This window comes from Lepisma saccharinum, chromosome 2 (assembly GCF_977018435.1).
Source record: "Lepisma saccharinum chromosome 2, izLepSacc3.1, whole genome shotgun sequence".
In the NCBI taxonomy this organism is placed as follows: Eukaryota; Metazoa; Arthropoda; class Insecta; order Zygentoma; family Lepismatidae; genus Lepisma; species Lepisma saccharinum.
Genome location: NC_139230.1, coordinates 80045026 through 80059035, shown reverse-complemented (window position 1 = coordinate 80059035; position 14010 = coordinate 80045026).

The following is a 14010-nucleotide window of genomic DNA, read 5'->3' as shown; positions in this document are numbered from 1 at the left end:
TAAGGTATTTGATACATAACACCCTTGGCCTTCATTGTAGGTTTATTATATACATATTCACAACCCCCACCCCAGTTTTTGTTTAGTGCTCATAGCTATGGTGGTTCCCAATGCTGCTATTTTTTCACTTAAAGAAGCATCTTTGCTTACAAATCTACCAAATGCAGCCTCTTCTAATTTCTTGTCTGCAACATGTCTCTTGTCAAGATCAGAATGTGTGTTGTATGCTATGTCATGGTCTCTACAAGCAACATCTAGGGGATTAACACCAGGATCACCTCTGTTTAATCTATGATCCAATTTTGTGCCTGGACCACAATACTGATAGCCTGGAATGTGTAGTTCAAATGGCAGCTTGTTTATAATGTCATTAACAAGGCCCCGGCCCTCAGAAATATTCCAAAATTTAGGTGGTAGAGTATTAATAATTTTTATGAGATATCCAATCCCCTTAGTGTCATTCACTATAAAATTAGACAATTTTGTGCTTATCATGTCCATAATTCCAACCTTTTCATTGTAAAAATTGTGGTTGCCAGCATTTTCCTCCCCAGCTATCACCAATAACCTATCTACAAGTTTCCTGACATCATCAACCCACACAAATTCTTTAGGCAGGGTGTTGTATTGTTTGATTCCACTGCCAGTCTTGATCTGTGACCATATGGGCTTGATTAAATTGTTGTATTTTGCTCCACTGCTAGACTTGACTCTTTTTTGTGTGGGATCATTGTTCTGGTACAGAGCATCTGATTTTATTAATATTTCTTTGTAATGCTCATAATCTTGATCTGTATAGCTGCCAGGCCTCTTCCTAGTCATCAGTTCCCACAATCCAGGTGTTCCGGGGTACTTAACAAAAGCACCTCTTTCTCCGAGACGAGATTCTGAATAAACAATCAGATCATCCCCCATAAAAGTTACTCTGAAATTGCCAATTCTATGTATGATACTGCCATCAAGCTCTGTGTCAGCATATAAGCCAAACACCTCATCTTTGTTGTCTTTAGGTGTGGTTAAATATTTTTGAGCAAGAAGACCCAATTCAATAGGATCCTGAGTAGCTTCAATTCTTCTAGGAGCAACAGGACTAGGTGTATGAATGCTGGAAAGTGGGGTGAATGGATAATCTAATATGTTCCTTGCAGCTACAGGTACAAGCTCTGTGATCAAATTTTGATTCTGCTCTGTAACAGTTTTGATATTCTTACCTAAATTATTAATAGCATCAATTACAGGCTGTTCTGTTTGTTTGTGTTTTTCATAAATTCCACGGTTCTCTGATTTCCATCCCTTAAATCTTTTTACAAGATAATCTTTTAATTTAAGATCATCAATGATTGGCCTTTTCATGTTTATTTATTTATGTCTCAACGTCTAGAAAATCGTTGATTTTATTTCTGTATTTGCCACTATTGGGTGTTCTTGTCATATCAATAGTGACAAACCCATAACTATCCTGGTTCCAGCACTTGCTGCAAAACTTGGAAAAATCATTGTAGCTCAAGTCCCCACCTACATATTCATCATGTATGTGTTTGAGGTTGGTATGATCTTGATGAAACACACATATAAAATTGCTGTTGTCTCGGATCAGCTGCTTCGGTATTTTTGAAAAAGTCTGTGCAAGGTAGAAGCAATCAATGTTTTTGTGCCGCCCCTGTGTAAAGAAATTTCTAACCTTGTTTTGATTATCTAATATAATGTCATCAAACACAACAACAGAATTATCGAGACATTCATGGAGTGGCTTAACATCTGGTTCAAAAGTGGCAACATCCAGTCCATCATATAGCTTCATCAGCTGCTGATATTTTAATTGTTCCAAGCTCTTAGAGAAGACATACAAGTGCCTGTTTTTCCAGTCTAACCAGTTGGGTGCCAATAAAAAATTATCAACCATTAGTGTAGTTTTACCACAAGCAGATGGCCCAACAATAAGACATCTAATATTATCAGGCAGCAAGTTGCCATTTCTCTTATTCTGCTGTTCAGGTTCTGGCAGCCTTTTTATAACATCCCAGGTGCTCATATTATTATTTTGTCTGCATCGATCCAGCTGTGTTCCGGAAGTCCTAGCCATTTGACAAGTAACTTGTTGCCTTTTCTGCGGATGATTTTTTCTATGAGATATGTGTCAGGCTGTTTAGTTTTGCTGAGCTCTTGTTCATAGAATCGGCCTTTGAGAATTTCTCCTCGATGATCTTTTATTATATATGTGTTAAGGGTCCCGGGTTTAACTTGAACCACTGTAAATAATTCAGTGCTCCAGTTTCTCGTAAAGCCTCTTTTGAATAAGTGCTTATATTTGCTGATTCTTACTTGATCGCCCACCCTGTATTTGGCCCTTCTTGTTGTTGGCTGGTATCTAGGATAATAAACAGTGCTGATCAATTTTTGCTCATCAGATGAAGTTACTTCAGAGGGTTTCATGTTGATTGTGGAATGGACCGAGTTGTTATATTTATGTAGAAGTTCTGGAAGAATATTAATCCATTTATAATTACCTTGAAGTGTAAATTGTTTATACATAAGATTTTTTAGGGTTCTGTTGAATCTCTCTACAATTGAGGCTTTGAGATCACTGTAACTCGAATAATGTTTTATTGCCTGGCTTTTAATAAATTGTTGGAACACAGAATTATAAAATTCTTTGCCATTATCTGTTTGCAAATAGCGCGGTGATCTTCCACTCTGATTGATGATTGTCCTGATGGCTTCTGTAACACATTTTCCAGTCTTGGATTTGAGTGGCACAGCCCAGGCAAATTTTGAAAATGTGTCTATCACAGTGAGTAGATACTTGTAGCCCTTGTTGATTTTGTCTAAGTTTTTCAACTGCCCACTTGCCAACTCAATCAAGTCGCTCTGCCATAAATCATCTATGCCTTTTGTGACTACTGGCAGTCTCTTAAAATTATGTCGGGCCTGTCTGTGTAATTCATCAACAATAATTTGTCTAGACATAATATGAAAACAAGAATATTGCAACTATGGGGTGTTCAGCAGCTGATACTGCAGGATTTTCTAAATATAATTTGTCCCCTATTTGTATTTTAAATTCCAAAGTGCCATCATCTTCAGTATAGGCTGTTTCTAATGTATTGGGGTCTGTAAAATCCTCTAACTCTACACTGGTGATTTTTGGTTTGTTATCAGCATTTGTTATTGATAAGGTAGGGTAGTGGTGTGCCTGTGGTTGAAGCCAATATTTGATCTTGATTGGTCTCAATGTGCCCCCAACAAAAAACTGGTAATAAAATTGTGCAGGAGACAGCATATATATTTTGCCACCTGGTGTAAATGGTGAATCATATTCTTTGTTGGGGATACTGTACAATTCAAGAATTACTGTATGTTTTGGATTCTCGATTATGCCGGTTATTTCTTTTTCTGCTGTAAGCAATCTGCTTGTTACAGATTCAAGGTGCTCATTGATGGTCCTAACAACATCATCATGGCCTGGCTTGATCTTTATGTCCACAACAAGTTTCTTGTATTGTTGCACAATCTCTTGAAGCTGGGTGGCAAAAACAGACAGAGCATTTGCTTGATTGGATTCCATGGTCCCTAGCTGTTGCTTGATATTAGCTACAATTTGTTGCAAATTTTCAATAACTGCCAATTTTGAATTTTGAGCAGTAAGATCATGGACCTGTCTTCTGATATCCTCAAACAGAGCATGCAGTTCATTAATATGTTGATTGGTTGGTAGAGTGGCCACTGTCTGAGTAAGTTGTTTGATCTCTGTCTGGATATTCTTGATATCTTCTGATTTCAATATCCTATTCACAGCTCTCTTAATATTTTTAAGTTCCTGTGATGTGGGAAGATTTGACACAGTATTCTGCAAAGATTCAAGTGCCAATTTCACATTGTTTAATTCAGAAGCATCAGCCACATTTTGCATAGCATTTTGGAGCAGGGCTATATCTGCCTGAGTGGGTGTGGATTGTTGTAAAATTTCAAGTTTTGTTTGGATATCATCGATCAAGTGATGAAAATGAGATAGTTCAGATTCGGTGTTGAGGTTTTCAAGCTTTGTGATTTGTTGCTGGACACTGACAAGGGTATCTACAATTCCAGGCAATCGGGATTCTAGTACATTTGCCAAATCACTTTGCACTGCTGCTATTGTACCTTCAAGATGGGTTATGGAACTTTGAATTTTTCCAAAATCTTCATATGTTTCAAGTTGCAGCTTGATGTTGGCAACACTCCGAGTTATTGCATTCAAAGCATCAGAAGATGGTAAATTGTTCATAAAATTTTCAAGTGTCTCAATTTTTTCTTTAACCTCGGCTATGGCATTGTGCAGAGGGTCCAGATTAGGTATCTGGAGTGACTGAATCTGTTCTTTTAGAGTGGAAATCACTAGATCAAAATCTTCTTGTGATTTTATGCTTTTGACAATTGTTTGGAGCTGTGCCTGGACATTATTTATCTGCTCTTCTAATTGCTGTTTCAATTGCTCAGAGTTGGTAGCCTGGGTCTTAAATTTGGCTTGAAGAGCTGCTACAGCTTCTTCTAAACTTTGAAAATTATCCAATGTAGCCAGATCAGTATATTTCTGAAGCAGCAATTTGAGTTCTGAGTCAATTTTAAGAAGAGGGTCCATGCATTGTGATTGTAAATTTGTAATTTCTAATTGAAGACTGGCATTGAGTGTGGTCTGTAAAGCTTGTAAATCACTTCTTAATTTCTTGACTCTGACATCAAGCATCAGAATCTCATCACTGTGATCTTCATGTCTTGTATGGCCAAATATATCATTAGGCATTTTTGTTTTAGTGGTTATTTATTATTGAATATCTGATTCTTAATTCTATAAAAAAAGGTATAAGCTTGTCATAGGATCCAGGGACCTCAATATATAAGCAGTCACCAGCAGAAACAGTATAAACAGTGCCAGAAATCATGTTTGAGTGCTTAATTCTATAAATATTTCTCCCTACTGAAATTTTAACATCGCCCTCAGGGGTTGTAATAAATTGCAATTGACCACCTACAGGTAATTGGTAATGATTTAAATTATTGTTAAATATGTACAATGTTTTACCTGTTTCATCATCATTATCTGTAAGTATGCTGTTCAGATGAATAATTAACAAGCCACTCAGTTTAGACAGCATATCAGGAGAGGGTTGTGGTGTTGGTAGCTCCATAATAGCCTGTTTTTTGAACCCAAATAAGTCCATAGGCATGTTTATTTATTTCAAATCATGCTCTGTAATTGAGCATTGTTTGCCATTTTTCAAATCACAATGACCCCAAGGTAAAGTATGTATGCCACATGATAAAATACATCTCTTATCATCATGTGGGTCCAGAGCCACTTTTCTTACAATATTTGAAGTCAGCAAGTGATCCACACTCTGGATTCTGGATTCTGATGTTCTGATTGAATTCTGGGATTTGAGGCAATTTTCATAATCTTCAAATTGGAGATCTTTTTCAACAGTTACTTTGCCAATGCCCTTGGCCTTTTTGGCAGCAACACCACTACATGTTTTAAAACTATACACCTTGGCACTTAACCCAGCAAATTTCACAATAACATCACCACATGTCTCATCTTTTAACTTGCCAGGCACCTTTTTGTTGTGGGGTTGAATTCTTGTATGTTCACTGGTATCAAAGTATTGAAACAATTCAGACTGTAACATATCTTGATAAACATCTTCTGTTTGAATATCAAGAACAAAACTATCCGTGTCCATGTACATCAGTTTTACACGATCACCATAAAAAGGTTTCAACACCTCATAATACAATATTAACATATGTAATTTGGACAATTCCAATATTGCAGCCCCTACATAAATAGGTTTATCAAATTTGATCTTTGTTTTCTTCATGTTGAAAAGTGCCATGTGCTCATCATAAATTCTTCTATAATTGAAGTTGGGCTTTGCAACCAATTTTTTGCTCAGGCTGGGGTCAGTAATTATTTTAACATCGGTATGTTTTCTGACATTTTCAATAGTTTTGCCATACACTGAATTCACCATCAATTTAAACAAGCCCTTATCAAATTGGCTCTTTGCAGATGTTCGAAGCTCCGTGTTTGTATCAATGTATGGTTTCAACCATCTTGAGTGCCTGAACCTCAAAACTTTGCCAACTTTGGTCACTTGAACACCATGTTTCATCAGGAACTGGAGGTTTTTGTAATATATGACATAGCCTTGTTTCGGCTCCAGAGTCATCATGAGCTTCTTCTGTTTAGAGCCAGGTGAGCACTGAACCTCGGAAATTGGGGGCAGATCAGAAAATTTATTGTGCAAATCATCAGGAATTGTCAGATCAACCTCTAAGAATAGGCCATATTCACTGTCATCAAAGTCCTTAAGATCTTCAATATTGAAATCTTCAACCCACTCAAGCCCTGCATATGGCAGTTTTTGCATCATGGCATGACCATAGAGGCTGTTTGCATCTACATAGAGTATATAATTTGATGGCCGTGCTGGATCATAATCAGGCATATATTTGTTATTTGCTCTGGCATATCTCTGAGAACATTGCACCATCCCCCCTCTTATACATTGCTCCATAAACAGATACTTATCTTGATCGTGGATCAGATCCAATTGCATTTTAGTGTTCAAAAACATTGCAGACCATGCTAGGCCCGGAGCACTGTAAAAATATATTGGATCCAGCTTATAATTTTGCATGGAAGATTTTCTGAATGCCTGTATTATATCAGCTAAGAGGGTGACGTCAAGTTTCAAATATGCCATGTGATAATCACCAAATGTCTTGCATTTTAAATTGTTCCACATCAACTGGGCATGGTGATAATCTTCATCACTGATTCCAGATCCTCTGATTCTGCTGTAAAACGCTTCTTGTGGTGGCAGGGAACACTCATCAAATTTAGAAAAATCTGTAACATAGTCATATGGATATACACCCTTCCGCCTAATTAATTTCAGGTCCTGATTTGGAAACGAGGCACGTGTGATTTTGAATTTATCATCAGATAATTGATTTACCAGTGTAGGCAGGCTAGCCGACAGAAATCTGTAGGAATCAAGAAATCTTATGTGAATAGAAACACCATTAACTTTAATTATCTTGCTAATAGATATATATTTCTCATCATTTTCAGCTAAAATATTTAAATTCTCCTTGTTAAACCCCTCGTACCTGATCAGATGATGAAAATCATAATTGGATGCTCCATGGCAAAATATGGGGATAAATCTTGGTCTCTTGATCTTAATATTGCAGCTTTTACACAGGGCCATTAAGAATTTACCATCTGTATGAGAATGGTGATGAACCTTGATATTTGTATCTGAAAATTCACAATCACATACCGGGCATTTTTCTGCATTGTTGAAATCTTCAATCTGTTCCTCTGTTAAAGGCAACATAGGCTTTGATATTAATAAGATGTTAGATGCTATGTCACGGCACACATTTTCTATTATATATGCAAATATTTTGATGGCATTTGGTCCCTTGTATGAATATTCTTTAATAACAACACCATCCCGTATAACCACACAACAAAAACTGGAAGGTTCATGTTGCTGGTATGGTGTACTTGAAGATTCTTCGGGATCTGGGCTACAGAATGCAAGAGGATTGAGGTTCGATTCAAAATCACAGACAATATATACTGGGTGTTCCAACGAGGCTTCAAACTTTTTGAATTTGCAATTTTCACTTGGATTGGGCATCACCATATGAACAGGTTTATGATTGCCACAGTATTTCAGATGCTCAATTAACTTGTTTTTTGCAATTTCTGCACTCTCTTCCCGAACCCCCTTCACCATTTTTTGACCATCAAATACAGTTAAGCATCTTCTACACAACTTGAATATTGTATTGGATTTGTCTAGTTGTGTTCTCACTAAAGCTTCAAGATTATGTATCAGAGTATAATGATATGTGCTATCCCCTTCAATTAAGAGCAGATCAATCGGAATAGCAGATTCATCATCAAGTGTACTGATTCTGAGAGGTGCTATCGGGCAATTGCCAGTGGAACAAATAAATACATTAATAGATAATTGTTTGCCATTGATGTGCCTGGCCTTTTTTTCAAATTTATCAATATTCTGAACTAACATTGGATATTCTAAACCCTCCATTGCCTCGTCAAAATCATGTTCATGCTGTTTGTAATAAGTTATTCTCTCAGGATGCCTTGAAACTGGATACAGAGCAGCTAAAATACACCACAAAAAGCATTTCTGGTCATTATTTTTTATATTGACCACGGCTCTTTTGTTTTTGATATTAGCAGGTAATGGCAGATATGTAGAACCTTTTAATGGGCTGAATTCAGAAATATTAACATATAACTTGTGCGGAGAGCCGCATAGGCTCCATCCTGACTCTTTTGCCGCAAATTCAGAGTGTTTCATATTCAGTTGATCTATCAACCTGCTTATTATTCTGTCCGAATTTGTATTTGAATATACAGGTACAGTTTCTGTTAAGTGGGGATGTATAAATTTTGTGCCATTTGGTTTCTTATATTGAGTATACAATTTGAGGGACAGCTTATAAGAGCCATTTTGTGCATTTAGAATTGCCTGTATATCAGGTTTTTTACTGTTCAAAAAATTCTTAATGCCACATCTTGGCTCTGATACAAACCGATAATCCCTAAGTTGGGCATTAAAACTGCTATGGATAGGTTCATAGCGTGGCTGCTTTGCAGGTCCAGCATTAACAGGTGCTTCATGCTTCCTTTTCAGACCAGATGTGGATGGTTGTGAGGGCAATGCTGATGACTGTACATAAGAATTACACTTATGCCATTTGTAATATGCCTTGCTTAATATTTTATGGCATCTTGGACACATTTTTGTGGCTTTTCTGCATTTCTTAGAGTTACAAATACGGCAATGCCTAGCCCAATGAGAACTAGATATATTTTTATTACACCGATTGCAATATATTTGTTTTGGCATTTTTTCTTGTTGTTTATTATATAAGATTTTCTGGGCTTCAATTCAAAACTTTATACTTAATAAAAAATATCAGTTGGGTTCAGCAGTTAGTGGCTGAGCTGGTGCTTTTATACCCAAACAACAGCAGTAACTAGGTTTTGGTGATAGTTTTGCTGATGTACAACACACTTCACCAGGTTTAAAACCTCATCTCTATATCAACTAAATACAATTCAAAATTGGATTTTGAACTGTACAATAAATATTCTCTAAGTCTCACTTGTGTTTATATTAACAGAACAAGACAAAACCAGAATTGTATTCAGGATTGCATGTTTTCATACAAAAAAGCCATATTTTTGACAAGTTTATAAACAACAATCACACAGATATAGCTTTTACACACATGGCCGAATCTGTCTGAGCAGAGGAGGGAGGGGGGTTTCAGATTTGGGGGCTATCAACTAGCAGTAATTATTCTCAAAATCTCACTTGTAGACATATTATTTTGCCACATGTATTTCAATCTTAAATATTTTATCAGGACTCGAACCCCGAGCCTTTTGTTTACAAGACAACAATATTATCATTTTGCCATCAGGGGAGGCTTCATATTTTATGAGGACTTAAACCCGAACCTCCACACCTGAAAAATTAGGGTATAAGCCCCTCTTGCCATTGTCTTAAGTATGGGTAAATCTATCTGTTGAGCCCTCGCCTTTTCAACACTAGAAATTCAGAATTTCTTAAAAATCAGAGCATATCACACCTGAAGAATTGGGGTACAGGCCCCATCTTGGCATTGTTTTAAGTGTAAGCAAATCTGATTGTTCAATCAAATAGCCTCGCCTTTTCTACACTTGTAAGTGGTCCTGTCCCTACCGTAAACACCACTACTATCATACTTATAGAGTTCCACTTCAGTCCAGTTCATTCTAATTTTAAAGTTCCCGCATAAAAATATCTTTAAACAGATTGTGGCAGATGTGTACTACACCCAATGCCTTTTAGAAGCCATGTATTTGGTATTTTCTCAGACGTTGTATTAAAAAAGAAAAAAAAAACTGAGTTGAGATGGTTCCCGATCAACTCGTAAGAAGTCTAACTTTGAAATATTTGTGAAACATTTGACTAAAGCATTTATTTGTAATATAATTATCTGTACACTCTTCAAGCACTGAAAGTACTATCTTTACATGTACAAAACCGAAATCCTACAGATCTCAGAGGAAGAAAGGAAAGCCATACGCTCAAAAGTGTTTTTTTTTCTTTCTTTCTTTCTTTCTTCAATCTTCGGTGAACAGTATGAAGAGCCGGTCAAGGTTTCCTTTCGTATGTAGTTGTATTAAATGCAGATACATGCGTGTGTTTTAGGGTGACATGTCGATTTCTCGTTTATGTGAAAAGGTAAACTTTAATGTAAGCAAAAGCATGTGCGCGTCACAGTTAAAGATTTTCGTATCTACAAAGAAAATCCAAAACACAATCCCACCTCGCCGGCCTCCGTGGCGGAGGGGTTAGCATACACAGGTATCGGAATGCAAAACAACATAAGACGCCAGAGGTCCCAGGTTCGAATCCCGGCCTGGGCATGGGCGTTATTTGTGAGTGTCCATCAATTTCATCATATCATCACTCATCCTCATCTTCGCGATTAGCCAAAAGTGGCAGAAATGCGAAGTTAAATAAATCAAATAAATCAATCAAACATTCCCATCTCACTCCAATGAACTTGTGAATCCAATCCAAAATATACCAATAGAACCTACAGTAAGTCTCATATACCTCGTGCATTCATAGGACTAATTAATTTTCTTACAGTTTGACTTTAGGGTTGAACTGAAAATGGCGTTGTGTTTCTGTTGCATTCGATATCAAAATTAGATTTTAAGCAATTAATGTCCAGTTATAAGTATACCTAATACATAGGCAATATTAAGTCCCCCCTCTCTGATAATATCGCAATTGTACCCTGTTTAAATGTCTAGGAAAAATTTCTTTTCACCTAGGAATGATATCGCGATGCGATGAGTCAGAATTGTCACAGCCTCATCACGTCTTCTGTGTGGTGAGGTCCTTCTCGTTCTTGTTTGTGCTTATTTTTGTTTCGGTTTCCGCTCTGAAGTTATTAAAACTTATTATAGATTCACTTCATGCTCAGATAGGCTAATCGGGACTCTATTTTCAAAAAATCTCTTAATATATAGGTTTAAGTATAGTTTTCCGAACACCCTCTAACAAAGTTATGAAAAATATGGGTGAGTTACAGTAGGACATTGTACCCCCCAAGTTGGTCTGTCGTGTCTCGTCTCGTTCGTGTAAGTATTTCGTTTCGGAAAATTCCATTTTAAATATCCAAAAGAAAATGAGGTCAGTCATATACTCTTCTGATGAAGATTTGTATCTTATCTTCGAATCGGTGCGACCACTTCTTTAGAAAAGTGTACCCCGTTTAAGCAAAAGAGCATTCGTCTGCAGCGTGATTTTATGAGAGCAAATCTCTGATTCCATCGTTCCACATACATTTTAAAAAAAAATTCATCTCCTTAAAGAGGTTTCCCAGAACATAGGTCAATAAACTAACTAGTAGCAAGCACAATGTACAGTAGTAGAATAAGTTTACAATGGTTTGAATTTCTGTGTAAAGGAAGATAATGCTTAGGGGAGAGTCGTATAGTAGCGGCCACCTTAAGCTTATTGATTATAACTGGTAAAGGATTAGGAGATAGTCGGATTGAACATAGTAATATGATACCTCAATGCATATTCTAAGGAACACGGGTTTAATTTCTCTGAAATGTTTTCAGAACTACAAGATATATACAAAAAACAAAAAGCTGAATTTTCAACTAACTAGTAGCAAGCACAATGTACAGTAATAGAATAAGTTTACAATGGTTTGAATTTCTGTGTAAAGGAAGATAATGCTTAGGGGAGAGTCGTATAGTAGCGGCCACCTTAAGCTTATTGATTATAACTGATAAAGGATTAGGAGATAGTCGGATTGAACATAGTAATATGATACCTCAATGCATATTCTAAGGAACACGGGTTTAATTTCTCTGAAATGTTTTCAGAACTACAAGATATATACAAAAAACAAAAAGCTGAATTTTCAACTAACTAGTAGCAAGCACAATGTACAGTAATTGAATAAGTTTACAATGATTTGAATTTCTGTGTAAAGGAAGATAATGCTTAGGGGAGAGTCGTATAGTAGCGGCCACCTTAAGCTTATTGATTATAACTGATAAAGGATTAGGAGATAGTCGGATTGAACATAGTAATATGATACCTCAATGCATATTCTAAGGAACACGGGTTTAATTTCTCTGAAATGTTTTCAGAACTACAAGATATATACAAAAAACAAAAAGATGAATTTTCAATGAGTGGAAAGATTGTCGTCCAGTATAGGCCAGCCAATATTTTAATTGTAGTTGGTGGTAACTATTGATAAATGCTACAGTTTAATGAAGAAACTGTGAACTATGTGTACAAAGGTATGGTAGTTATCAAATGTGGAAATAAAGTCCGTTAAAGCAGAGTTGAAATCACATTTTTACAATAGTCACAAAAATACAAAATATTTTCTTGGTCTACGCATTCAACATGTGCCAAACTCTACATTCGGTATACTGAACCCAATCTCCTTCAAAGGACTCGAGACAAATTATGCATTGTGCAGTTTCTACAAATGTCTTCTTATTTACTGAGGGGCATAAACTTATTGATTGATTGATTGATTGAGTTAGTTTTATTTTACTTCGCGTTTTGTGCCTCTTGGCTAATTTGCGAAGATGGGGATGAGTGATGAAATGATGAAATTGATGAATGGACATTCACAAACAACCAAGCCCGACCAGGATTCGAACCCGGGACCCTTGGCGTCGCAGCGCGATGTGCTAACCACTCGGCCACAGGGTCGGGCCATAAACTTATTGTCCAAGTCTTTCGTATATGAAAGTAATTGTTTTTCCATTTCGTCATCAAACGTCTTCTTAAATCTGCCCATCTGAGGTGTTAGGTCAACATCCATACCACGTTGAATTGCTCTCAATCTATCTCCTAGCGTGCTTCTTGGTAAACAATATATACTATTAATAAAAAATAGCTGCTTGTTTTTCTGTCATTTTGTTGGTCATTACCTCATTTACCGCCTCTTTCATAGCCTCTTCAGCACCGACAGCTCCAGGGGGTTACGATGGTACGGCCGTATAAAAAAACAACCCCCTGTTGTTTCACGGACGTCGGAGCGACATGAAGGCAGAACGTAGCCGTAGAGTGTAAGGTGGATGGTAATAGTTTGGAAAGAAGGACAGAAATCAATGACCGATCATAAGTTAACTTTCGTCTTTCGGAACACATGTTAAAAAAAATATTGTACGTAGGATAATACCTCGTATCATGTACTAGGTTTTATTATAACATATACAAAATATGTACATTAACAATATAGAGGCATTTTTTACATTATTTAATTATTAAATATTAATAATTAAATGTTGATAATTTCGTTAGAAGCATATATAATATGGGATCCTTTTTACTAGTGTTGTATATTTGCTGATCATTACCAGTGCGTAGTAGAGATCGGTTAGTTCATTGAACTCTCCAGCCTAATTATTGCCTATTTTTGTGGGAGCAGAAAAAGGTTTATTATCCATTTTGCCTTAACTCATCTCAGTCAACAGATCGCTAGGTGCCGTGGCTTGCCGCGAGTTGATAGCTTCCTGGAGATGAGGCCTTGCTCGGAAAAGGTATATTATCCTAGTGTTGTATATTCCAAAACGTTCTTACGTTAATTATACTGTATTATTAAACTTATAAAAAAATCGTCATACAGATACTACATATAAAATTGCTAGGAAAAATTTAGAATAATACAGTGGCGCAACCTCAGGGGGCAGGAGGCATCCCCCTCCCCTCAACCTTGGTCGGAAATGAGTTCTAAGGGGGCAAACATTGACGACCAAGTGTACCTGCAGGGGGAAATTACCGCCCACAACTTCAAATTTTATGCAAATAAAAATACTTTTCGTAAAATTGTCTTGCTCGCTTCGCTCGCAATGCCTGTTTTCTTAGTGTTATC